General features: G+C 49.3%; 1 protein-coding gene across 2 annotated transcripts in view; it reads left to right on the forward strand.

Annotated features, from left to right (window-relative positions):
* Window positions 1-20,009: 20,009 nt before the first annotated feature.
* GATA3 (GATA binding protein 3) overlaps window positions 20,010-26,324 on the forward strand; it is a 29,482-nt gene continuing 23,167 nt past the window's right edge. For both annotated transcript variants that reach the window (XM_032689450.1, XM_032689452.1), the window contains exon 1: window positions 20,010-20,203. The gene's annotated coding sequence lies outside the window, so the exon portion shown is untranslated. The remainder of the gene's footprint in view (window positions 20,204-26,324) is intronic.

Here is a 26,324-nt window from a genome sequence, read left to right on the forward strand (position 1 = left end):
GTGCCAGCTGATCCTGGAGTGCTTTCCCTCAAAGGTGTTGGTTCAGCCTGTTCAGGGTTTGCACTGGGTGAAGAGGGTGGGGAGGTCAGGCTTTTTAGCAGGGAGTGTGGTGATAGGGCAAGGGGTGATGATTTTAACCTAAAGGAGTGTCAATTCAGACTAGATTTAAGGAAGAAGATTTTTACAATGAGAGTGGTGAAACATTGGAACAGGTTGCCCAGAGAGATAGTAGATGCTCCACCCCAGAAATATTCAAGGCCAGTTTGGACAGGGCTTTGAGCAACCTGGTCTAATGGAAGGTGTCCGTGCCCACAACAGGAGGGTTGGACTAGATGATCTTTAAGATCCCTTCAAACTCAAACCATCCTAGGATTCTGTGACTCTAAGACACAGCTCTTCATGCTTGTGAAGTGACCTTTTGCACCAGGACTTTAAATCCTGTGATATTCCTCACAAGGAGAGAGGAGGAGAACTGAGGGCTACTGGATCACCATATCCCCTTCATCTGCTCCCCCTCGGCAGATGCCCCTTAATTTTCCTTCCAGTCCTTCTCTGCTCCAGAGAGCTGGACCCTTAGCTCAGGTGTCTGGTGGCCTGTGCCAGTGCCACTGCAGCTCAACAGTTGTTGGGTGCCTTGAGCAAGTGGGGACTTTCATTTCAACATGATGACTCCAAACATGTGCTGAGAGTTGAGATTTGGCAGGATATTGCTTGGAAATAGATGGTCTTTAAGGTCCCTTCCAACCCAAACCATTCTGTGATTCAGTGATTGCTACCTCAAGCTTTGACCAAGAAGGTCAATTTTTTTCACAAAACAAAATGTCAAAGCCAGGATAGATGGAAGATTTCCCAAGGACTTTGTAAAACACAAGCTGAAAGTCATTTCATATGAATACAACTCCCTGTTATGTTCTCAATGTGAACACTCCCGAAATTACTTCGAAACAGCTTTACAAACCCAAACAGAAAATAATTACATGATTTTATTACCTAAATGAGGGGATGAAGGAGAAGGAGACTTAAAAAAACACAGTTTCAAAAATTCAGATTTCATCACCTGTTGTGAGCAGGAATTTGGTTTACAAATTCCAAAGTCTTGCCTATCAATTCCTCCTTAAGCCAGCATGGGTTTAACAACTCACTGTGCCTGTCATTTACCTACTGTGGGCCTAGTGACAAGTGTGGTGGCATGTCACCAGCCCAACACCCTGGTGTCACCTGGGTCTCTGGGGCTGCTGTTGCTTCGCTGTGTGCAGGAGACCCTCAGTCTTCTTCCTTCAAACTGGTCCCTCCCCAGGTGTGGGACTGGGCACTGTTTGCTGTGGGTTTTGTTTTAATTTGGCATCCAAATTTGAAGAATAATATATTTTTTTTTCCTTTTACATAGATTAATTAAGAAATAGAGACAGGGAAGAGTGTGCAGGTGTTTGTTTTTAGTTGAGTTGTCATTTACAGCACTTTTTAGTAAATGCTGTAAGAATTGTCATCTCCCCATGGTTCACATTGCACGTATTCAAAGGGAGAAACATTGTCTCTTATTAGGAAAACTGGACACAGTTCTCAGTTCTGTCATGGCATTACTGGTGCATTTGGGTGCAGGATCAGTGCACGTCCCAGTTTCCATCCAGGGGAGGTGGATAATGTTTCCTGCTCTGGCAGCTCCACTTCAGCCTTGGATCCAGGTGATATGAAGCCCAAACCTTCCCACAGGTCAAATAACCAGAATAACACCCTTCACATGGGATGGATAAAAGCACAGAGCTATTGGGAGCTTCCCTGGTGATGGATCTGTCCTTGAACCTGCTGCTCAACTGCAAATGTGTTTGCATTGAGGTTGGGAGCTGGAAACCATCTACTACCCTACTGAACCAGACAGATACTTTGGCTTTACAGGCTTTAGTTGACCTTCTCCCAATACTTTTCCAACATAAATCCAACACTCTTCGTCCACTGATTTTGAGCCTTTCTGTGAAAGGAGCCGGGCTGAGCTCACATTGAGACCATATTTTCCTACTGGCTTTTCTTTGCTTCCAGGGATATCTGCTGGGGTTTATCTGAAAAGCAGCTTCTTGCTCAAAATTACTTGGAGGACATCAAAATACTCCTCTCACAATTCGTACAATAGCTGCCTTCTCTGGGCCTCGTGGGCTGTGAAATGTCTGCGTTGGTGCTTGGAGCTGGCACGTATTAAGATGCTGAGGATGAAGTGATGCTGTTGTTCTCTATATTTTCTGCAAAGACAGATGCTCAGTCAAGCCCAAAATCCAGGCCTTTGCCTCGGTATCTAATAACCCAGCCCCACCACTGGCTCTTAGTGCCACCTACTCTCTGAAAGGCTGGGTTTGCAGTGCCACAGCTCAGGAGGAAGCACATCCCTCCAGCCCTCATGGTTGCCTCTGGCTAAATGCTGCATTTAGCCAGAATTGCTGACCAAAAAAAAAAAAGAAGTTTCCCAGAGCAAGGATGTTCATCAGTTTTGTGCTGAGGATCCCACTGAAGGTGTTGTAGCTCTCTAATACACGAGATGATGTTTAGGGAATATAACCATGACCTGTGCAAAGTTCTGAGCTGAACCAGCAAGAGTCCCATGGAGATGCACTAAGTTGGGGACAGTTTGTAATGGAGAAATGCCTTCCTAATTCACTGAACCTAAACTTCACGTGTCACACGTCTGTCATGTCTGGGATGGTTTTTAAGTCTGCCAGGAGGTTTCATAGGAAACATGGCAAAGCCGTGAGCTCAAGCAACCACTGCTGTGCACCCACTTAACCTTTATTAAGACTCTTTTCACTTATTTTAATCAGATCACAAGGGATCTATTTTGCAAACCCCTTAGAATTGGGAGAAGCATCTCCTGCCTACCAACCCCTTTGGAAGCTGATCCTGCTCCATTTGATTCTCTATGTCCATGGTTTCTGTGCTCTCCAAGATTTGGCTGCACAACCTGTGGGGGCCTGAGGAATGGCCTGGTTTTGCCCTGTGCTCTGAAGTCACAGTGAGTTCAATTCAGATGTGTTTAAGATGACTGTTTAGCTATTTTGTAGATCACAGAATCACAGAATCATAGAGCAGTTTAGGTTGGAAGGCACCATAAAGATCATCCAGTTCCAACCCGCTGCCATGGGCAGGGACACCTTCCACTAGACCAGGTTGCTCAAAGCCCTATCCAACCTGGCCTTGAATATTTCCATGAATGGGGCAGCCACAGCTTCTCTGGCAACCTGTTCCAGTGCCTCACCAGCCTCACAGTCAAGAATTTTTTCCTAGTATCTTATGTAAGTCTCTTCTCTTTCACTTTAAAGCCATTCCCTCACATTCTGTCACTATCTGCCTATTTGTTTGTCTCTAATGAATCTAATCAATGTGGGATATTTTCATTCTTTTGAGGGGCTTTGGGTGGGGAAAAGATGAAGGGGAGAGCAGAAGGTGAAATGTTTTAAGCTATTGAGAAAACACAGTTTGAGTAGATGTATTTGTCCAGCATAAGAGCTTGATTCCACCTTCACCCCTCGTCACCACCATTTCAGACTTTGGAGTTTGTCATCAGCCCAGTGCAGGTCCAGCTCCTCTCCCTGCCCAGGATCTTTGGAAAACTTAATTCTTTAGAGTAAAAACAGGAGCAGTTTGCAACTCCTTGCAAGCACCTCCCAGGGCAGATCTGCATTTGCTAACGACGGCGAGGCCCGAGGTGAGCTTTTGGCAGGTATCAAATCCTCCTTTGAAGCCAAGAAGTTCCCACTACTAGAGAGCAACACTATGGTCTACTTAAGTTTTGTAAGCCCTTAATGAGTCACTCGATATCAGCAGGATCAGTTTGCTTACATGGAAAGGGCTCCTGTTTCTCCTGGTGGCGTTGGCTTCGTTGTGTAGAGCAGGGGAGTGCAGAGCTCCAGTGACTGATCCTTCCTACACTCATTGCACAAGGATACGGAGCAGCGATGGACTCATCTCGGATTCCTTCAGGAGGTGGTGACAGAGCTCCACCTTAATGAGTTCATCGCTCTGCCAGCATTCTTCCCACACCCAGGTGCCCGTGTTGGCAAAGCTGCACTCCACCAGCTCACTGGAAAGCATTCCCTGGGCTTTTAACAGGGAACAGATCTTGGGATACCCACCTGACTCCTCGTTTTCAGTTGGCCTCAGTTGGTGGTCTGGTTGTGTTTACAGCAGAACCAAACATGCCGGTGTGGTATCGGGGAAGGAGGGTGGTGGGGAGATACAGGGGGTACCAGATTAATTTCCAGGGCTCCCACTAGGCCAAGTTTTGTACAAGTCATCCAGTGTGCAGGTGGGTGGAGGGAGGAGCCAGTACCTTGGCCTGTGCCTGGGGCTCCGGTGAGTATTATACCCACTCTGTTTACCAAAGCCATGCTTAAATGGCTGCACAGCTGCATCATGTCTTTGTTTTTCTTCTTGCTTCTGGATGGCATGCACTGGTCATGGAGTTAACACTTGCCAAATCACGTTACTCAGGCCACTGGTATGAATCCAGCCTTGGATGCACACGTTGCAAAATGTTTTCAGAGCTGAGTGCGCTCGTGGCATTGCCTCCCCCAAGGTACTCTGATTTTCTGCAACGTCTTAGTAATTTAGCTGTTTACCTCCATTTTGAGTTATCCTTATCTCAATCACAAGTGTCCTGCTGCTTGTAATGGTTCCCTCACTTTTACTTGTCTGACACCACGCGTTCCCCCTGCCTGTTGTCATCTTCAGGAGGTAGATCTTCCAGGCTTTCTTTACCCTGAAAAAGGGTAGATTTAGATTGGGTATTAGGATATTATTCTTGGCTGTGAGGCACTGGAACAGGTTGCCCAGAGAAGTTGTTGATGCCCCATCCCTGGAAGTGTTCAAGGTCAGGACGGGGCTTGGAGCAACCTGGTCTAGTGGAAGGTTTCCCTACCCATGGCAGAGGGGTTGGAACTGGATGATCTGCAAGGTCCTTTCCAACCTAAACCATTCTATGGTTCTATGACCTCCTGAGCTATCTAGCCAAATTTTGCCATCACGGATGCAGCACATCCCACCTTGCCATTCCTGTAAGTGCGTTTGGGCAAGGCATTGATGGGAAAGGGTAATAAAACCAGATAATATTCAGCGTTGTCATTAGTTTAGTGGCTTAAGGACTCAAAAGCTGTGGTAGTTCCCATCAGATGTGCTTGGAGAAATCCTGGGGCCGGGCTAGCGTCACTCACTTTCTGTGAACAAGGACTGATTTGTTTTTTGCTGGCATTAGGAACAGCGAAACCGAAGCAGGGCGGTGACGTGATTTGTGCCAGGTCACAGAGCACGTCGGGGGCAAAGCCAAGATGGGAACAGGCACCTCTGAGCTCCCATGGACGCCAAGCAGGCGGCTGGTGCCGGAGCTGTCTGAGGCCAAGAGGGTCAGGATCTGCAGAGGAGTTCCCTGATGATACAGGAAGGGAAACTTTCTTCTGCTTTCTAAGCTTAAGGATCCCTCTAGCAGCTAATCCTGGCTATAATAGTGACATTTGTTGCAAAATACACCTTTGAGGCTCCATCCTTAGGTACCTCTCCAGGTACTTTTCCAGGCACCTTTATATGAACCTGTCACTGGGGGCACCAGTTTATGTTGAGTGTTTATCCCAAAAGAGGGGTCTCGGCTGCCAAGATCTTCCTGTAAGAGACATGCAGAAGTCTGGATCCTTCTGCAAGGTCCTTCCAAACCAAAGGCATGGGGAGATGTCTGTGCATGGGCTCCCCCCGAGGCTACCTGACACACCTCCCAACCACAACTGGGATACAATGCAGGGTGAGCTCAGCGAAGCACTTGCAAAAATTGGGCAGGAAGTGGTGTTTTGGGGTAAAATCAGGTTCTTTTCTTCCTGAAGCAAAAGATGCATCTCTGCAGAGACCCCAGTTGCTCTGTCACAGACGTACACAAAGAGAGGACTGTGGTCTGGTGAGCAAACTGGAAGTGAGAGTCTCCCAGCTGGTTGCGATAAACTCTATCAGCCAACAGGTATCTGAGAAAGGCATTTCCATTTCTGTGGTCCCGGGTCAGGATAATGTGTTTCTAAATCCACACTTGCTTTTTCTTTAGCTTATTGCAACCCATCTCTGAGTTGAAGTGGTATAGCTGCCTCCACTGGGTAATTTTCCACACCTAACTCCTCTGGATTTCTTTTTTTAAGTCTCACCTTAACTCTAAATTTATTTGGGTTTGTTTTTGTTCGTATGATAATCATAACATTCTTTTGATACATTTTTTTTCAGCCTTGATTTACTGAGATTTGCTTGCAACCTCCGTTCCAGTTTACCATTTTTTGTGCGTGGGGATATTTTAAATGAATATAATTATATTTAATAACATATGCAGGTACTAAAGCATCTTTTGATTTGAGTCCTAACTTTCGTTATTACCCCCCACACACATACACACCTTTTTAGATATTCTCTGTTTAACCTATGCCTGGAGATTAATTAAAGTGTCATTAAAATGCCTTTAGTACGTTTTGTGTCCTACATGCCTGGAAATACTTTTTTCCCACAGTCAGAATTGTTGTGCTTGTACCAGCAATAACTGGCATGTGGCTTGTTTTGTAGATCACCATGAGATATAACGAACACTCCTAATTAGAAGAAAACACATTCATTTTTTGGATGCCTGTTCAAAGTTGTCTCAGGAAGATCCACTAGCTTTTCATTTACATCTCTCCATCGCTCTGGGCTGGCTCTGACACTGGGGCCAAGCACTCACTCGGAAGCACAACGTGAGTCCCACATCACAGGTGGTTGTGAAATGCAAATTTAGGATCTTCCCAATGAGTTATGGGGCAGAGTTTCTACTCCATCCATGAATTTTTCAAGCTTGAGTGTGTCAATATGTATAGTCCAGCCTTGGGTGAAAAGTCTCTGTCCTCTTTCAATATTTCTGCCTGGGGAGAACCATAGCTGGAAATTAATCTGGATTTAGAAGGGGGCTTGGCACGGCCTTGATGCTGGATAGGAAAGGAGTGCACAAAGTAGGAGTAGAAATGAGCAGCTCCTGGTCTCTCTCTGGGCAAGGAACGGGGTTAGTCCAGATGTTATTGTAAATAATTTGGGACACTACACGAATCCAGTTCAGTGCTTTCTTCTCCAGCCCTTTGCGACTCCTTAAAGGTGTTGAAAACACCCAACAAATAAATACCCATATGAGCAGCTGGGGTAGAAAAACAAAACCCAAACTGCACAATCTCCCCAAGGACCCTTCCCATTCTAAAGTAACACTGAGCTCCTCATTCCCAGTTCTTAGGAAGCCAAAACATGACATTAGGCTGGGCATCAAAGCTCTTGTGCAAAACCAGCACCAGCTTGGAGCTGCTATAGGTGCTTTCTGGTTTCACCTCCATCAGAGGATGAGCTGAGACTCCCACTATCCCAGAGAATTTCAGCCAGGAAGCCAGGCTTGGAGCCCTCCTCATCCCCTTGCTCTGAGGGACACACCAGAAAGGCACTGACCCAAGGGTCATGGGTGCTTTTAGCATCACCCCAGCACAGCTCCTGCACTCTCCTCTCCTGAAAGACACGAGAAGAATGAAACAAAACATGGCACGAGAAGAAGAAAACAAAAAAAGGGTGGCCAATTACTGACTTCTCGGGAAAGATGGTGCTGAAGATACTGTAATTATAATCCCTTTCAACAGCTGACAGGAGTTGGGGTGTTTCATGGCCTGACTTCCAAACCTGGACAGGTTTTGCAGCCATAGGCTTTGGAAGCCTGGCTGAGCACCTCTCCCCCTGCTGGTAATCTGTCCCCGGCCTTGGCAGGTTGGAACATCCACGGGGACACCACCAGGGAGCATTGTGGGCAGACCCCAGAGCCCCTCTCCTGCCACGGCTAAGGGCCGGGGCCACCCCATCTCCTCTCAACAACAATGGTCTTTTGTAAGAGGGCTGGCAGTGACCCACCTTGCAATTAGCAGGTGGTTTGGGGAGAAATGCTAATAAGCACCCTGGGAAGGCAAACCTGGGAGGGAGGCAGGAGCTGCCTTGACTCAGCACCCTCCTGGGGTGGGGGGAGAAGGGTGCTCGGGATCTGCTCGATGTGATTCTGCGACACAGCTTTGCTCGCCCTCTGTTTCCAAAGGCTCTTGGGGCATCCTACCCTGGGTGAGCCGGTGAAAAGCCTCGGAGAACAGGTCTGGATTTAGACTGGTGCTGTTCACTGCCACGCTCTCCCTGGGAATTTTTGTAGCCTCTCTGCCTTTCTGCTTCCATAAATACCTTATTACCAACATCTTTTTCATTCCTTGTTTTCTGGTGGATACCACAATGCCGGAGCGTTGGAAAAGCCGTAGCAGACCATTGTCAGTTCAGGAAAAAAGGGTCGCCACCCAAAAAAAATCCCAGGTCTTCAATCCTGCAGCCTTTAACCCCTCCATCCCCCCTCACGGGTCAGTGCCATGGGTTATAATTTGTGCTACAGTAGCTCCAGTCAGGACCTGAGGTATTATTTCTCGCATTTAGTACCTGCCATCAGTCATGAAAACTTAACAAAGACCCCATTGGGTTTATCTATAGGCAGCTAAACAAACGTATCTTGCTCTCCTGTTATCTTCTTGTTAACAAAACACTATCAGGATGTTCTAAACATCAGCATTTACTGTGCAAGAGCCCTTTATCTGGCATGATATATAGAGAGCCCATCAATTAGTGCAGGGGGCTTGGAAATACCTGCCACGCTTCGCTCAAAAGTCCCAGCACCATCCCAGGGCTGCATCACTAGTAAATATCCCTGTGCATTTCCTGGCCTCGAGCATCCCTATGTGAGCTGGGAGAGCTCATTATGAGCAGAAATCGTGACAAATAAATTTTTTCCACACTTTTTTTTTAATATCAAGCCAGTCAGGCTGGAGACTTCAATGGAAGGAGTGATGTAAGAGTAGCCAGGGCGGTGCAGGGGATGGGGGAAAGGGTAACGGGCTTTTATTCAGAAAGTTGGGATATGGTTTGGGAATACAATGAAGAGTGCCATGAGACAGAGTAATCCTCCTGACAGCAAGCCCTTGTCTGCAGGATCAGCCTCTCTTGGATTTCCCCACTGTAATGTTGCACTAGTGGAACAAACCTCACTTTGGCTCATCATCAGCTCAAAAAGGTGGATGTGACAGGTCTTGGACACGAACCACTGTGGATCCAGGGCAGCTGCTTTCTTCAAACACCTCTGCTAAATCAGGCCCTCAGCAGAGGAACCACTTCACCCCACACCATAAACCACCCTGCCGAGTGTCAGCTGGACTGAAGGTTGTTTCATCCTCCTCTTCAGTGGTTGTATCGCAGTGGGAAAGTGATTCTTCAGATAAATGGCAGATTGGGAGGTTTAACCCCTGCTCCTGTTTGTCTCTGATTATTTGAATGTCTTGCAAAACAGAAACTTTGTAAACGAGCACACGAGCTGGTTTGGAAACCACTGTGGCTTGTCTTCAAGTGATGGTTACTCATGGAAGGTGTTTTCCTTCGGGTGGATTTCCAAGCACAGGATTTACTTCATGCACTTGCAGACACTGGGCTCATGTGGACTTCCCAATTATATCAGTGTCTCCACGTATCCAAGAGAAAAAACTGAATGTTTAAAGGTTGTTAATTTATAAGTTTTTTTAATTCCCAAACTGAAAATACAGGGAGGGGCAGTGAAGTAGCCAGGGCTGGGCTTTGAAGAGGCGGCATCAAGCATTCAAGTGAAATAGGTGTTAAAACCAGTGAAGCCAGTGATGGGAGTCAGAGAGGGCAGATGGGATCAGAGCTTTGGGGCAGGCCAGTGCAATTAGGAGTGTGTTTTGCACCAACCTGAGCAGGACAGTGTAGGAGGGAGGCCAGAGAGGTGCAGCAATACAGAGAGATAAGATCCCGGAGCAGTGCTGGAGCTGTCTGGACAGAGAAGAGTAGGAGGCACCATAGAAATTTTCTGGCAGCTTATCACCGTGGGCCATCTTCTCCTCCTCTTTCACATCCGTGGCAGACCTGATGCCGCAGGACTGTCCGAGCTGCCGCCCAGCCCTCGCCCGCCCCTGCTGCCGTCAGCCACCGTGGCTGCAGGACCCACCACAGCAGGGTAGGGGGCTGCGGAAATGGAGACCTCCAGAGATCTTCAGCACTGTTAAGGTCGGCTCCAGTGCTGAACTCGCAAATCCACAGGAAGGCGTTTGTGCCCGCATCCGTGCCGTTCCCAGAGGGAAAGGGCTGCTCGCTAAAAGCCGGCCCGAAGCGTCGCGTCGCGTTCGGTCTCCAGAGGCGAAGGATGGGGCTGAAATAAAACCCAGCAGTGTGGCCCCATATGGGCAAAGCCTCACTGGTGGGGAGGGAGCACCTCAGGTTAGTGGGGGCCCTTTCCAGCAGCACGTTAATCCATTGTCCTCTTAAAGCCAGAGCTGGCTTTTAAGACCCTTAAACCAGCTCCTAACACCACGAGACAGACCCTCTACAACTCAAACCCAGAGCCAGGTAGGAACTGGATTTGAAGGAATGGTTGTTGCTGATGGTTATTCAGTTTTGGGAGGCGTTTGGTTTTGCAGGGCAAAGCTCCATGTGGGTTTTACACTCAGGTATTCACCTCACACTGCTCTCATATCATTGCTGTTGGCTGTTTTTCCTCCAGCTGCTATTAAAGTTGCTATTTGATAGGAGAACAAAAGACAAATCGGAATCATTGGTTCAAAACCTCACCATCTAAGCATGATCTTTCCAGACCAGGAACTCTAAGCCCCTGATCTGTGCGATATATAGTTTGGGTACAATAATATCTGCCACAGTTATTATTACCTATATTACAAAGATCTCCAAAAAAAAAAAAAAAAAGAAAAAAGGGAGATATTGTACACGTGCTGGCTAGTTTCTCTGTTAGGGGGAGGGAAAGAAAATAAAAAAAATAAAATAATAAAAGTTTAATAAACGTGTGCTGTGTTGTGGATGACTTTGTGGCGACCTTTGTTGCAAATGGCCTATGCATGCGGAATAATGGTCTCCGTGCAGAGAGGGAAATGGCTTAGTGCTATCATCGTTGCCTCGGTAACCATCAGAGTCTCCATCTAGCAGAGAGAAATGAGTTATGAAAAGGCTTGAGTGAAGAAGGGATTAACACATGATCCCAGGGACAGCATGTCAATCAAAATCAGCGGAGAAATTACACTGCTCTATTTGAGAATGTCTCCGGAAACGCACCCTCGGTGGGTGTATGTGTGTGGATGTATGCAGGCATGATGGGGAGACGTATAGCTCTGAGCCTCCTATGGAATATATATATTTTTATAGGTATGTAACACAGAATATCTGAGATCACTGGTGTGCATGTGCACAAGCAGCCCCTGCACACACATTGCTCACACGTTCTTGTCCCAACACACACACGAGGCACCTCTCTGTAAGGACACACCTTTGTGATGCCCATATTTGCTGGGCTCCATGCTGCCCTGAACAGCCAAGCCAATGAAACCCATAATAATTTAAAACAGAAAATTTTAAATAATCCAAAATGCACGTTTGATCCTGAAACTTGCTCATCCTCTCTCCCGCCCTCACCAGCCTTCAGTGAAATGCCCCTGCTGACATCTCTTTTGAGACTTCACCCTCTGAAGTCCTTTGTGCACCTCCAAAAGGGAGAGGAGAAGGGAAGAGATGCCTTATAAGATGCTCAGAATGCAAAATCCAGGGCAACATGGAGACTTCAGCTTTAGCCTGAGAGCCTCGGTGGCTTCACCTGAATTTCTTCCCCCAGCACCGCACTCCTGAGCTCTGCAACTTGTAGGTCAAGGGCATGGGAATTAAACCCACGATTAACTCCCTCTTGGTTTTAGCTCCTGCAAACTCTGTGGTGGTTACAACCCTGGCTCTGCTCAGCCGTGTGTGGCTGTGCACACATTTCCTATGGCGATTGTTTGCCTTGATTCAGCTGACGAGCTTTACATTACCTGGGACCGGAGTGAGTTTTCTGCTAATGTCAGGAGCAAAATGTGATTGCTGGGAAGGGAGGGCTGGAGCTGAGGAGTGTGGCTGGAAAAGGCCTTGAGTATTTGTTCTGTTCATTGGCCACTTCAGTAATAGAAAAGTTTTTCTTCCAGGAAATTCTCTCTCTCTCCTTTTTTTTTTTTTTATTTTCCCCGAGCAGATGATTGTTATGGGCAAAGTAAAATTTCTCTTTGGTTTCTTCACTGACTGCTGAGCCATCCAGCCTGCCCTCGCGCTGGGAAGTGCAAGAGCACTCAGGGAGGGGATTTGCTCCCTGAAAGCATTGCCCTCCACCCAGCCCTCCACAGTCCCGGGTTCTACCTGTGCTCATGGTCCAGCATGTCCCAGTCACACCTGCTCGTTGGCCCCTCAAATCCACAGTCCTATCTCCCTGCATGAGGCCCTGCATAGCTCATCCCACACCCACAGCCAATTAACACTTCAGCTACAGTCCCTTCAAAACCATTCCTATACGTTCCATATGTGCATGGACTCTTCACCTGCCCCCATCCTGCCATACCCCCATCACCACAGGCAAACTCTTCCACACATCCCTCTTTTTTCTGACACACAGACACACATGGTACTGTCCTACCTGCCCTCAGAACCTCGTGCCTGGCATCATCCCAGGGTGACAAACCCCTCCTGGGTGCTCAGCCCTCCCAGCCAGCCCTGCACAACTGCACCTTCTCAGGTGCATCTTTGGGTTTTCCCCCAGCACAAACACAGTGCGACCTCTCCACCCACACACTACAAAATCACCCCTGTTTTCAAACCCCTATGGCTGCACCCTCTCATCTGGGGTACACCCACCCACTCCCTGCAGCTTCCCACAGAAAACACCCGGCATCAAGCACGCACAAGCCCAAATGTGGGTGCCATCAAAACTCATCCATTTTCCAAATTATCCCAAACGCACACACTCCCCTTTAAGGGACAGAGACACCCCAGCCTACCCGTGGCCACCAATAAACTCTGTACCAAAGGTTTCCACAGCCCTCCACCACGGTGAGACCCTTGACCCTGGCTTTTTGGGGGCTCTCTGAGATGCCACCCTCTTCCTTCCCCCCTCCTTGCTTTCCCTTCTCTCGGGTTTATTTCCCCTCTGCTCCCACTCCTTCCCCCCTCTCCTTCCCTCCCCCCTGCCACGTCCCCAGCCTCCCACACAAGTTTAAAGCCATCAGCCCAGCCAACGGTTAACCAAATCGCCTTGACCTCTCTGCTATTTGATATTCGCCTCCTTGACACTCATTTAGGAGCGCGCAGCGGTAAAGCAGACATTGGACAAGTCCAGCCTGAAACCAAAGCCCTATGAAAGGAGGAGAGAGATCAGAAGAACCTGATAGCTAGGAACTTGTTCTCTCCAAAGGCTTTCTGGACATTTTAGCCTGGATCAGGGGTCCGTGGAGCGCCAGTTCGTCGCCAAGCAGGGTGTAAACGTTAAATGTTAGCTATTTGTTCCAGAGATTGGCATGAAGATCGAGCCTTTCTGCCTCCTCTCCCGCCCGACCCCCCTCCCGCAGTCTCTCCAGCCCGTCCAGAGTCTCACAGACACTCATTCATTAGCGGTTTAATAACCCTCCCGACGTGATAACATCCTTTACTCCCGGCTCTGCGAGAGGAGGTGACCCCGGGGGGGGGGGGTGCTGCTCACTCGAGATGCTCCGGGAGACGGGGGGTCGGGGGGTACCGGCTACTCCTGATGCAGTTGTTGGATGAGGAAAAGCATCTTCCACACACACCCCCTCCCACCCCCGAGCAGAAAAAAAAAAAAAAAACGGCCAAAAAAAAAAAAAAAAAAAAAAGCTCAACTTTAGTGCTCGAGTCCCTAAAAGTCCGCGGGACGCCTTCCCCCGGGGTCCCCAAACCTGGAGGGGGACACACACACGCTGCCACCCCCACCCCGCGCCCCGTGTCCCCAGCCCCGGCTCTGGCACCGGAGCCTCCGGCGCCCTTCTCTCCGGTGATGCGGAGGTGCTGGAGATGCTGGCGGTACCTCACCTGATCGAACCCTATATTATTTTAAATGGCTCTAATGTCACTATTTATCGCGTTTGGCCCGTAACTGCGGATTCAGGCATCTGAAACAACCTTTCGAAACTCTGATTAGTTCAGCTTCGTTCATTGCCTTTTCCTCCCTCTCCTTTCTCCCCATTTTTTTCCCCTTCTCGCTCCCTTTCTGCGCGACTTTCATGCGCTGCAGATAAGATATAAAATGCTCTATCGGGATACTGTAATATTAAAGATCAAAAGTGGCATCAATTGAAGACCAAACGCGCGGAAAACAAAGGGGAAGGCTGGGAGATGTTCATCAGCTAATTACAACTGCAAATATTATGCAAATTTATCTTGGCACAGAAATGGAGAAAGCGAGTTTAAGTGTGGAGATAATGCTGGAATATTGAATGTTCAGCTAAGAGTGGGACGCGGTCCAATAAATTCATCTGAGGGAGAACCGGTATTATATATATGTATATTCCTATCAAATCATCTACACTTCAGATTGGGGGGGGGGTGGGTATCAAAAATTGCGGTTATAATTGATACTTGAAATTCTTTGACAAATATTGCACGGAATATACGGTGGAGGAAGAGTAGGGAAGCCGAGATTAGCGTTTGGATGGGATTTGTGAAGCACCGCATACAAAACGATGAACCTATAGCGTGGAGACGTGGAGAGGGAGTGGGGTAGAAGGTCTCCCCCACTCAAGACCCCGGGTGGGAGCCTTTCCCTTTAGGCAAAGGGGAAAACCAAGTTGTTTTTCAACCTCATTTTAGAAACGTCTCTCCCTTCCTGGAAAAAAAGGACCATGCTAGACGTGGTTAATGATTAAACACCGTCCCTGTGCCGTGAGAGCCAAGAAGGTATGAGAGGGAGCCAGGGAAACTTAAACCAAGGCAGAATAGGACCGCCAGCACCTGTCCCCAGAAATTTTATCATCATCTTTATGCACACAAAGAAGGAAAAAAAAGGGGGGGAAAAAAAAAACTCAACAAAAAAACCCAAAGCACAATCGAGACGCAGCAAATTGACCACGAAAAGGATTTTAGGCACCATTTTCTCTCCTGTGCTGCCCAAGAAATTCAGAGGCGGGGATGCTCCAGCGCGGGTCGGGATCATTCCCCAGCCCCTCGCAGGGTTTTGGGGGGGGGTTATCCCAAATCCCGTTATCGGGTTTGAGCCATGCGGTGGTTCAGCTGAGATGAAGTTTTGGGCTGAGTTGTTATTACTGTGGGAATCCCTCCCTCCCCCACCCCATCCCTCAGAATGGAGCAAAGGGGGTTTTATTCGCCACAGAAAATGTTTGAAATGCGGCTTTTCCCTGTGCAGGTGAGGAGGCAGAGCCCGGCTGCTGCTCCCCTTCAAGGATTCAAACGAATACATTCAAATCCAGCAAAATATCAGCAGATCTTCCTCTCCTCAGGCACACGAATATCAATAATTTCAGGTGAATGTTTTCCCCCCCGCCCTCCATCCCCTATTTCATTTCTGCAGCCAGAAACACAGCGCAGCGTTCATTTGCATACAAAGCAACACGCGGAGTTTCTCCAGTTTATGAGAAATGCCTTAAAAAAAAAAAAAAAAGGAGGCTGAGACACAGGGAGAGAGAGGGGAGAGACTCCTCGCAGAAACCTTATCGATTTTTTGCTATGCATGTATTTATTTGGCAACGGGGCGGGGAGAAAAAATGAACATTATTGGCAGCCCTCCCTTTAAAAAAAAGGGGGGGAGGAAAGAGAGATGCAAATTGTGTTTTCTCTTAACCCGGCTCCGTGCTTTATTCAATGTTTATGATGCATTATCTCCCCCTTAAATAAAAAATAAATCATGTAAAATTAGGATCTCAGAGCCACCGAGAGGAGAATCTCCGGTCGATTTTCTTAATTTCAGTCTGAAAGTGACACACTAATTAAAGCGCCTCATCATCCCCCCTCAACTTCTTTTTATTATTATTATCAGATTTACCTTATATTTTCCCAATTAAAAAAAAAAAAATCAGTTTCACGCTGCCCCCAGGATAAAACTAAACTAAAATAAGGACCCACGATTTTTTTCCCCCAACGTTGCCCATCGCTTTCCGCCATCAGATTCATTGTGATGTATTAGATGCAATAAATTATCCCATGTAACAAAACATTGGGAGCTGAAAGGGTGATAATCTGGAAAGCAGAGATAAGGATTCATTATTCCGAATCATTATGAATCCAACGTTGCCTCTGACTTCTTTCTTAATCAGCTCCTCTGATCCTGGATATGTGAGCAGCACAGATAAGGAAAGAGTCATTTATAATTCTGTACCTCGTCTAATATTTTAAAAAAAAGTCAGAGGCAAGAAAATGCTATAAAACACAAGCAAGAGGCGGGCTCCGAATGAAATATCACTTCGATGTTGTTAGAGCCGCAGTAAGATTTAATTAAAATTCTCCTCTTCCACGTGCTTTATATATTTTTATAAATACATTTTGCACCTTGACTGTAGTGGATAGGAATTTACAACTGAGGCTATTTGTTGGGGTCTGGCTTTGACTTCATTCCCAAGCCCCCGACTTGGGTGAATGGAAGATGTGGACGAAGGGGGAAAAAGGGGGGGATTATTTTAATTTCCGAGGCTCCCCCCCACCCCCGCTCTCCCTCCCCAGCGCCCCCACAAAGTCATTAGGTCGATCCTACCAATGTAGGCGGCCGCGTTTAATGGAAATCGTTTTAAAGCGAGTATACTCTGCGCACACAAAGCGCAGGATCAATGCCAAAGCGGCTGATTTGGGGAGATCAAGACGGAGGGTGCTTTCTCCCCCCTCCTTGGAAACGAAGATTGCAGCGATGATATTAAAAAAATAACCTCTCTGAGACTGTGTTTTCACAGCTGGGGAAGGGGGAATTATTGATTATCGACAACTTTTCTCCGGGGTGGGGGCAGAGAGGGTGTGTTTGTTGGTTTGTTTTTTTTTTTTTTTCTCCAGAGCAGACAAGGCAGTTTAATTATAGCGAATAAAACATCCTCAGCCTCCCCTCTGCAGCCGGCAGAGCGGTTATGCCTAACAATAACGTATGGATTTTATTTATGGAGGGTCCGGCTGCAAATCTTGGTACAGGCGGAGCCGAAATCGATTGTGTGTGTGTGTGTGTGTGTAGGTATTTATTTCGATGTATACGCGTCTAACTGTGTGCCAGGAGGAGAGCAAGAGGTGGGGTCAGCCACACGAGCTGTGAGAATCACAGGCTCCCCTAGTAAGCTGGAAAACACAAGGAAAAAATTTATTCCATATATATATATATATATATGAAAAGAATATGGAATATATATATACACGCACACCATATATATATTCTGCATATATATATATTCTATGTGTATATATATACACACACACAGAAGGAAAAATATGTATGTGTGGGCATATATATATATATATAATTTTTTCATGTATTTATTTATTTTAATGATCTCTGGGTACCTGACTATTGCTTTTAACGTATATTCGGACCTAAACTGCAGGCATCGAGGCAGGTCTGTGATACTTATGATAAACCCCGGGTACCATTTAAAGCCTCATTAGTTATGTTTAACCTTTGAATCACCAGCCATCGTAGCTGGAAATGAACTTCACGGTGCGGGGTGGATGCGGGAGGGGGGGCATGAGCGTGGATGCGCCTGCGCCCGTGCCCAAATTCTCTCTCCCCCCACCCCAGCAAGCCCCGGCCAGAGGAATAGAGACAATAGTGTGGGGACTCCATCTCCGTGGGCTTCCCGAGAGGTCTCGGCAGGAGGATTCTTGATTTTTCGTTTCCCCACCTCGCCCCCCACTTTCACGATGTGCTCAGACAGCCCAGATCCAGCTTTCTTCCCCCCTTCCTCGCCTTTTTTATTTTTTCTTTTTCTGGGCAGTTTTGAAGGGATTCCGGGCAACACCTTCCAGGTTGATCTCACCTCCTTCCCGCAGCACTGTTTTGGGGAGTAGAAGATTTCCTAGGGATTTTCCCAGCCCGATGATGGGGAACACACACCCTGAGTGATTTCAGCTGCATTCTCCTTTTTTGTTATCCCATACCGCGCAAGGATTTATCCCCGGCTCCTCCACTCGGCTCAGTGGAAACCACAAAAGCCTCGTGGCTATAAAATCCTCTTTTTTTCCCCCGAAGCTTTTCCTTAGCAAAAGGCACAATTCTTGGCGAAAGTAGATGGGCTCAACCCTCCTCCCTCCGCTGTTGGGGTGCCCGAGCTGTTTCCATCGGTGTTTGGCTGTAGGAAGGTTCCCTTCGCAGCCCTAATGAGTTTTAAGTTATTACCTTAATTGAATGTGTTTTCTAAAGATAGAATTGGGAGGCGATCGCGTTACCTTTCACCTCACAGAGAGTCACTCTAGAAGCAGCGATAGCGAACTCCCAACGTCAGCAGAAAAACCCAACAATATCCCTCCAGGACCAAGAATGTGTGTGTATGTACACATATTTAATTTTTTTTCCCTCACTAAGTGATCAGTCATCAAATTTTGCCCCACTTTCTGGAGCTCGGGGACTCAGCACGGCCGGGATGCGCTGTCGGGGTCTCTGCTGGGTACCGGAGTCGGGCCGAGGAGGGCGGCTCTGCATCCCTCCAGCACGAGTGGGTCTCCCACTCGTGGGGCCTGGGGTCTGCTCCATGCACCGTGTTTAGTTCTGGGAATGAAGCATTTCTGGTTCCTTCCCGTGGTAGCATTTCACGCCAGTGGTGGATGTGGGGGTTGATGTTAAATGATGAGGTGGGGGAGCGTTTTTCCCCCCTCCCCACTTTTCCCGCTCGGACGTGGCTGCTCATCCTGGTAAAAGAGCGTGGCCACTCCGGGAAGCGTTTTCCGTGGATGAGCCTCCCCCGGCTGGTCCTCCGTGTCTTGTCTGGTTTTGCTGGCAGGACACCCCCTCCCGCCCCCAATTCCTTCCCCCCCGAAATGAGCACCCACCCTTAACAAATAAAAAGATCATCACCAAACCGTGGGGAAGTTTTCTTGCAAGCAGAATCTGCCGGTGGATCGAGTGTAACGGGGGGACACACTGAGGCTGCAGCATTAGGTTTTGGGGAGTGACACGAATGGGGGGTTAAATATGGAAAATCAGCACCTTCCCCCGCTTGCCCCCGTCAGTTCCTCCATCTTCTCATCGCTGAAAAATTTGGGACATCCCCGAGAGCCTGTAGCATGGCCACAGCCCGGTTCCCTGGCTTCTCCTCCCCCTACAGCAGTTCAAGAGGGGTTTTTATCTTCCGTCCGCTCCCCAGCCCTCGAAAAACCCCAGGTGTTCACAGGGAGGGGAGATTGAGGAGCGGGCAGGAGACTGAAGATCCCCCCTCACCCACCCCTTTCGCTCCGCATGGCCATGGGCTCAAGCCAGTCCAGCTCTGAGGGGACAGAGAAGGGGACAGACAGACCCCCAGGGCTGGGACCGACCCCTAACGTCGGCGTCTCCCCGCCGCGCTCCTGCCCGTGGCTGGGAGCCTTCCTCGTCCCGAGGAAGACTGGGGGAGAGGGGACACGGGAACTGTCGTTTCACCCTCCACTCTCGGAGGGCCAAGACATGCGTGTAGATTATTTTTTTTTTTTTTTCCTGTCTAGATCCTGGAGCCTTACACAGATACACATACAAAATAAAAATAAATTAGCGATGGTTAAAAACAAATAAATAAAGGAAAATAGGGTCGTTAAAGGTGTGTCCGACCCCCCTCCCCCACTCCCGAGGAGAAGGGGGGGGCAGAGGAGAAGAACCAGCCCCTCGCCGTTAATGTCACCGCTTTTCCTTGAAAGCTTTCGATGCAGCGAAGCGAGCCCCGGCGTTATTTGTGTGATCATACGCTTAATTATATTTCCCCCTCTCCCTCTTCCCGGTGTTCCAGGCTCACGGCGCTGACAGTTGCTCCCGGGACGGGTTACATCACGCTCACACCGCTGCGAGCCCCAGTACCTGGCGCGTCCCCCCGGCCCTGGCCCTGCCCCTGCTCCCCCCCCCCCCCGCCTCCACCTCCCCGCCCCATCGATGGGTGTGTAAAGAAATGGCCCATCATATTCCTCTCACTCCTTCTCTGCCCTTTCCCAACCCGGAAGAGCTCTGATCTTCAGCCCAGCCCGGAGGAGGAGGAGGAGGGCAAGGGTGGGCGTTCGGAGGATGCGGCTCCCCCAGGTTTTCCCCCTCGGTGGGAGCTTGCGACATGCCAGCAGCGGCTCCGCTCCTCCCGCACTCCTGCCCTGAGCGCTCCAGAGGAACCGGCCAAAATCAAAAGCGTCTGCCCAGGTCAGTGAACACCGATTTGCCTGTTCGTGTGTCCCCTCACCCTCCTCCTATTTTCTTCTTCTTTTTTTTTTTTTTTTTTTTTTTTTTTTTTTTTTTTTTTTAATTCTTCCCATTTTTACTCCTTCTCCACGTGGAGGGCATTAGGATGGGGAGCTCTGCTCAAAGGGCTTGAAACTCAACTCTACCCTCCCTCATTGCTTGGGGTGCGTGGGGGGAAATTTAGTTTTCCCGGTGACCTTGGGGAAAGCCCCCACCCCCCCGATCCGGGAGGGAGCCGAAATTTTGGAAGCGGGTGAGAAGAAGCTGGGTGTTAAGGGGCAAAGGAGTGAGGCTGGGATGGCGGGGGGTGGGAGATGAGACACGGCGCTGTCATAGCTGGGATGTGAAATATTAATCTCAGGAATGGAAGGGGTAGGTAGATACCTACGGGACACGTGTAATCGGGGCCTTTCCGTTCCGTCTTAGTACCTATGTGTACATATATATATAAATATATATACTTTGTATATACGGACCTCGTCGTATGACTCTGTGTACAGCGATATTCATGCCGGCAGGCATCTGCCGGTGGCTGCGGTTCTGTACTATTCCCACAAAAAATACCGATTTGATTTGATTCACCGAGATCGATCTGTGCTCTATAGTGCCGAATATATACTATATATGTAGTACTCTATACATCCATGCTAAAAATATCTAATATATAACACTTAACAGGAATACTATGATTCTAACAGAATCCATTTAGGACGATCTTCCACCGCTTTTCGTAGATATTTCTCCTTTTTATACCTTGTAAACCCAAACCAGAGCTACCTCAGAGACGTGTAATTAAGGCAGGCTGAGATGGGGAGGCAGATGACTCCGCTCCGGGGCCGGACCCTGCACCTTCCCGCGGTTCCCAGTCCCGCCGGGGGGATCCCCGGGCCGGGCCGTTCTGGGCTCCGGCAAGACTCGGGGACGCGGGGCGAGAGGAGAGCTTCTCCTCTTTTATGGCATCCCTGAATTTAAGTCTCCCTCCTCCTTGCCCTCTTGTAGGAAAATTTTCCACCCCCCACACCGGGCGGAGGGTGTTTCAGGAGGGAACCTGGAAATGGCTCGGGCTGTACAGAAATCCGCGTTAGCTGTCATTGAACGTCTCCAGAGGAGAAAAGGGAGAAAATTATCTATCTATCTATCTGTCTGTCTATCTGTCTATCTATCTATTCGTCCATCCATCCATCCATCCATCCATCCATCCAAGCTCTCTTACCTTCACGTGTCCGTACACAGGCAGCGGGCTCCGGGTGACAGATTTTAATGCAACCGGATAATTAATAACCACGGGCCCGGCTTGTTTTCTCCATTATTTATGGGCCGCAGGTGCGGAGCGGGGGAGCCGAGACCCGGCGGTGCCGCGGGCAGGGGCTGCTGCTCCGACAGGGCGGACACCGATCCCCCTTCCCTGGGAGTACTGGGATGTATCCCGGACAGACAGGGGGAACAGTCAGGGGCCCGGCAACCTGAGGGCCACGGGAAAGGCGAAACAGGCTCTCGGAAAGGAAGGAGGGGAGAGGGAAGGTCTACTCCACCCGTGGCGTTTTGCTCCCGGCTGGGACAAAGCGCTTCCTTCTCCCCGGGGACGTGAATTTTTTTTTTTTTTTTTTTACGGAGCCGAAGGGGGTGTTTTAATTTCAGGTGGAGAAATAAGACGAGAAGGTGTTTCCCCGCAGGGGCAGGTAGGGAGTGCAATGCGAGGGAGGGGGAAGTCTCGTCTGGGGGCTCCGCTCGTCCCCCGGGATGAGCAGGGCATCGCCTTGTGCTTGGACGGTGGGCGGGGGATAGCACCTCGGGGAGCTTGTATGGGCTCCTCAGGGGAATTTGGGGTGCGGTAGTCCGCTCTTTAGAGCGAAAAGAAATCGTGTAGATTCCGACGTCCTCGGTACTATTTGAATTTTGTAGTTTCTGACGGTAGATGTGAGCCCCGTGTTTACGGAGTGGCTTGTCACTACGCGGGGCGGCCGCGTCTTGCGGGGTTACCCCCGGTGGGGTCTGTGGACCAGGGGTGTTTGTTTTGGGGCGTGCAGGGACGGCTTCAAACGAGCAGCAGCCAGACGCTTCCCGGAGCAAATCGCTCCGGTTTTAATCCTGGGAGGTCGGGATATGCCCCTGCGTCTCGCCAAGGAGCTGGTGTTAATTCTGCTGCCTCCTCTCACGCCAGCAGCCTGGCGATTTGTGCTTTCTTCTTTATCTAAGTCCCGGGGTAATTTCTACCTTCAGGAAAAAAAAAAAAAAAAAAAAAGAAAAGAAAAGAAAAAAAATCCTTAAACACGACGGCAGCTTCACCTTCTCCGTGGGGTTCGAGGAAAACAGCGCTTGTCGGCTTTAAAGCCTGCAAGATGCTTCAGTACGCCTTAAAATCTATCGCTCAAAACGTTCCTGGGAGATAAAGCAAAACCGAGAAACACGGAATAAACTGATTCCCTCTCCCTCCTTTTTTTTTTTTTTTCTAATTTCCCTCTCTTAACGCACATGTCTTTAACCTCGCCATAATTTGGAGTGGCTGTTCAGGCGGTTTTCTGGCTTTTTCTGCTCTTATTTTTCAATTCTGTGGGGTCGAATCCTCCCCGGAGCGCCGCCCGCTCGCCCCTGCCCAGCGCCGTGCCCGGCGGGGACCCGCTCCAGGGTCGGGAGCCTCTCGCCCAGCCTGGAGAGAGGGGTAAAAAGGAGAGAACGGGAAAAAAAAGGGGTGGGGGAATAAAAAGGAGAAGCAGAACCCCTTGTCCAAGTACACTTCTGCTGCCTGAGAAAGGAAAAGGTGCATGGGGGAGGGAGAAAAGAGACTTACCGGGCTGAGCGTGAAACCGTGGCTGTGCTGCGGAGGGAAGGAAGGAAGGAAGCAGGGAGGGAGAGAAGGAAGGAGGGAAGGGAGCTGGATTCTGCCTGCCATCCCAGAGCAGGACGGGGCACCGGCAGAAGGGTTGACATGACTCCCCCCCCTCCCCTTCTCCCCTTTGCCCGGCTCCTCTCCGCGCCTCAGCCGCGCAGTTTGGGGAATGTGTCGGGGGGAGAGGTCGCCCCTGGGACTTGCGGAGCCGGTTTTTGATCTTTCTCAGGCTTTTTTTTTTTTTTTTTTTTTTTTTTAACTCCTGCAGTGTCCCGGGGCAGTCGCCCTCCTCTCAGCTTCAAAGAAGCGGGGGGGAGGAGGGGGAAGAAAAGTCCCAGTTTCTCTCCTCCCAGTTTTAATTCTTCGAATTTCTTTTCTACGGCAGAGCAGGGTTTTCCCCCTCTCTTCCTCCCCCTCCATCAAATAGCATCATTTGCGCTGAAACAAAAAAAAATTGTGTGCGTCTGGGGTGGGTGGTGGTGCACGAAAGGAGAAAAAATTGGACCCGGTGTAATCAGCCGATGATTTGTTCTCTCTCTGAATTTGCATGGCTCGGCACTTCTTTATGTGCGTGTGTTTACGTTTCCTCCAGATCTTCGTGAAGGGGAGATAAATGAATTATAAGAATAGAACGGAAATATATACGCATATGTTAAAAAAAAAAAAAAAGAAGAGTGAGAGAGGGAAAAAAAAGAATGAAACACTCGTAGCTGGTTTTGAAGCGAAGGGGAAGGCTCATGTGAGATGAGAAAGGGAAGATGCAGAAATGCAGTCTCTCACTTCGACCACTATTATTATTATTGTTATTATTATTGATAATAATAATAATAATTTGCCAGCTCCTAGCTGGAGGGATGGTGATCATCGTTTTACTGATAAAGGCCGGGGGGGGGGAGGGTGGCCTTGAGGAAACGGATCATAATTCCTTCCTGATTCACGAAGGGGGGGGGGGGGGAAGAGGGAAAAAAAAATATTCCCTCTTCTCTCCGCCTTTGTTTAACCCGAGATTATCTCAGCAGCCTTACCAGGGCCCAGTACCGTCCCGTCCCGGGGGCTGACAGGATTTGTGCCCCGGGAGGGGTTGCCCCAGCCGGGAAGGCGGCAACGCCGCTCACAGCCCCGGGTCCCTCTCTCTCGGCAAGTTGCTGTACACAGGCAAAAAAATTTAATAATAATCTTCGGAGCTCTGCCCTGGGCCGTGTCCTCTCCATAACCCCCCAATTCCTCGCTCCCGGTTGTTTGTACAGCTTTACCTGTACTATTCTGGTACCCTGGAAGAAGAAGAAAAAAAAAAAGGCAGCCCGACAAACGTAACTTAATCCCCTTTCAGTCAATTGTCGTTTAAAAGGGGGCTAAAGGAGAAGGGGGGAGAAGGGGGAGGGGGGGGTCTGCCTGTCCCCGCCCCGAGGTGCCAGTCGCTGTGGTGGGCACCAACGAGGACGGAAGAGTGGGGTGGCCCCAGGTCCCAGCTCCACAACAACCTTCCCTGTATCTTTTTTAACAGGAAGACTTGAAGGAAAAAAAAAAAAATAAAAGCGGGGGGCCCCGGCAGCTTTAGTGCCCTTTGACTGATCATTTTTGGGGGAGCGGTAGGTTGTGTGACCACCCCATCCCACCGAGTTCGGGATTTTGTTGTTGTTGATTTTATTATTATTTAATTCCTTCCTTTTTTGGGCTGTAAGTGACTTGTCTTAAAAGCGTTTCCTCGTGACCTTTTAGAGCCAAAGTTAACCCCATTCCCCCCCCCCCATCCCTTCCCAAGCTCGGAGGGATGCTGGAGCCCCTCTCCTCGAGGTCCCCTTCCCCCCTCCCGGCAGAATTAACCCCCGAGCCCCCGACCCTTATCTGGCGGCTGGTGGCGAGCTTGGGGCTAATTGCTCCAACAATGGGCTCCTATTAACGCCGAGCTGTCACTGGAAACCCTGCTGGGGGCTGCCGCGGGGGGGCGAGGTGATGGATCTGCAGCCACAGCCTGGGAAAAGGACGGTCAAGGCCAGCGCTCCTCGCAAAACCCCCGGGGATCACAGGATAATCCGAGGAGAGGAGGAAAATGATGGGTTTACTCTTTTTTTTTTTTTTTTCATGATTCCTTTTCCTTTTTTTTTTTCTTTCTTTTGGTCTTTTGGTGGGGGCAGTTTTTGCCCTCCCCACCACGACTTCCCCCCGGCTGGGAAAGGGATGGGAAGATCGAGTCTATCCAAGATGGGTTGAAAATAAAGGGACAGCCTGAGAAAACTAGATTTGAAAGCAGGGTCCTCCTCCCGTTACTGGGGCTGCGGCTGCGAGGGGCAGGCAGGGGACAGGATCCCACTGTGACACCCTTGTTGTCCCTCATAGGGGCAGGACGAGGCCACTTCTTTTCCTCCCGCCACTGATGGGACTTGGTGCAGTTGCTGATTTATTATTTTATTTTACTTATTTTAATTTTTATTTTATTTCTTTTTTGCTTGATTAATTTTAATTTGCATTAATCATTTCGTGTCCGCCAAACAGTTGAAGGAAAGCGGTTTCCCCAGTGCCTCTGGACAGGCTAAAGGCACGTTTTAAAATGGCTTAGCAATTTTGTGACCTCTGGATGGAAATTCCCCTCCTGTGATCCCACGGCTGTAGGTCTCAGGGCTGTAACTGCCGGAGGGGGGGGAGGTGGGAATCTCAGCTCACCTGCCCAAAGATCCCAACTCAGCACTAGACGCCCCCCAAATGTTAAAAGAGAGAAGGTGACTTTTACCAAGCTCTGGAGACCACTCTCGCCCGCAGGATGTGCTTCGGGTGCGGGGGAATTTGGGGAGGCGGAATAAAGGGGCAAATCCCGGGGAGACACTTCACCCTCACATCCATAAAACGCTTAAAGCTGGGGAGGGCGGGAAGCGGAAAGTTTGTGCTCTTGGACGTTGCTCTCCTCTTTACCGTCCTCCTCCTCTCAAAGAAATACCTCCCCAAAAGAGGGCCCACCCCGGTGCTGGGGCACCTTAAACACCCCAAAACACCCCCACACAGCGGGGGTAGAGGCCGTGGGGTCGTCTGGTGCGGAGGGACCCGGCGGGTCAACCCGGGAAGTGCATCAGGAGAGATCGCGCTGTTTTCCCTTCCGTTTCCCCCCTCACAGTGCACCCCAGCTCCTGGGCTGTGTAAAGGAGGGGTCACCGCGCAAAATAAAAAAGCTACGGGCAAAGCGGGTTCTCTGAGTGGGGGGAGAGAGGAAACACGAGTTTTCCCGGAGCGAGTTAAAGCCCCCGGCTCGGGGAGGGCCATCCC

Source organism: Chiroxiphia lanceolata, chromosome 5 (genome assembly GCF_009829145.1).
Source record: "Chiroxiphia lanceolata isolate bChiLan1 chromosome 5, bChiLan1.pri, whole genome shotgun sequence".
Taxonomy (NCBI): domain Eukaryota; kingdom Metazoa; phylum Chordata; class Aves; order Passeriformes; family Pipridae; genus Chiroxiphia; species Chiroxiphia lanceolata.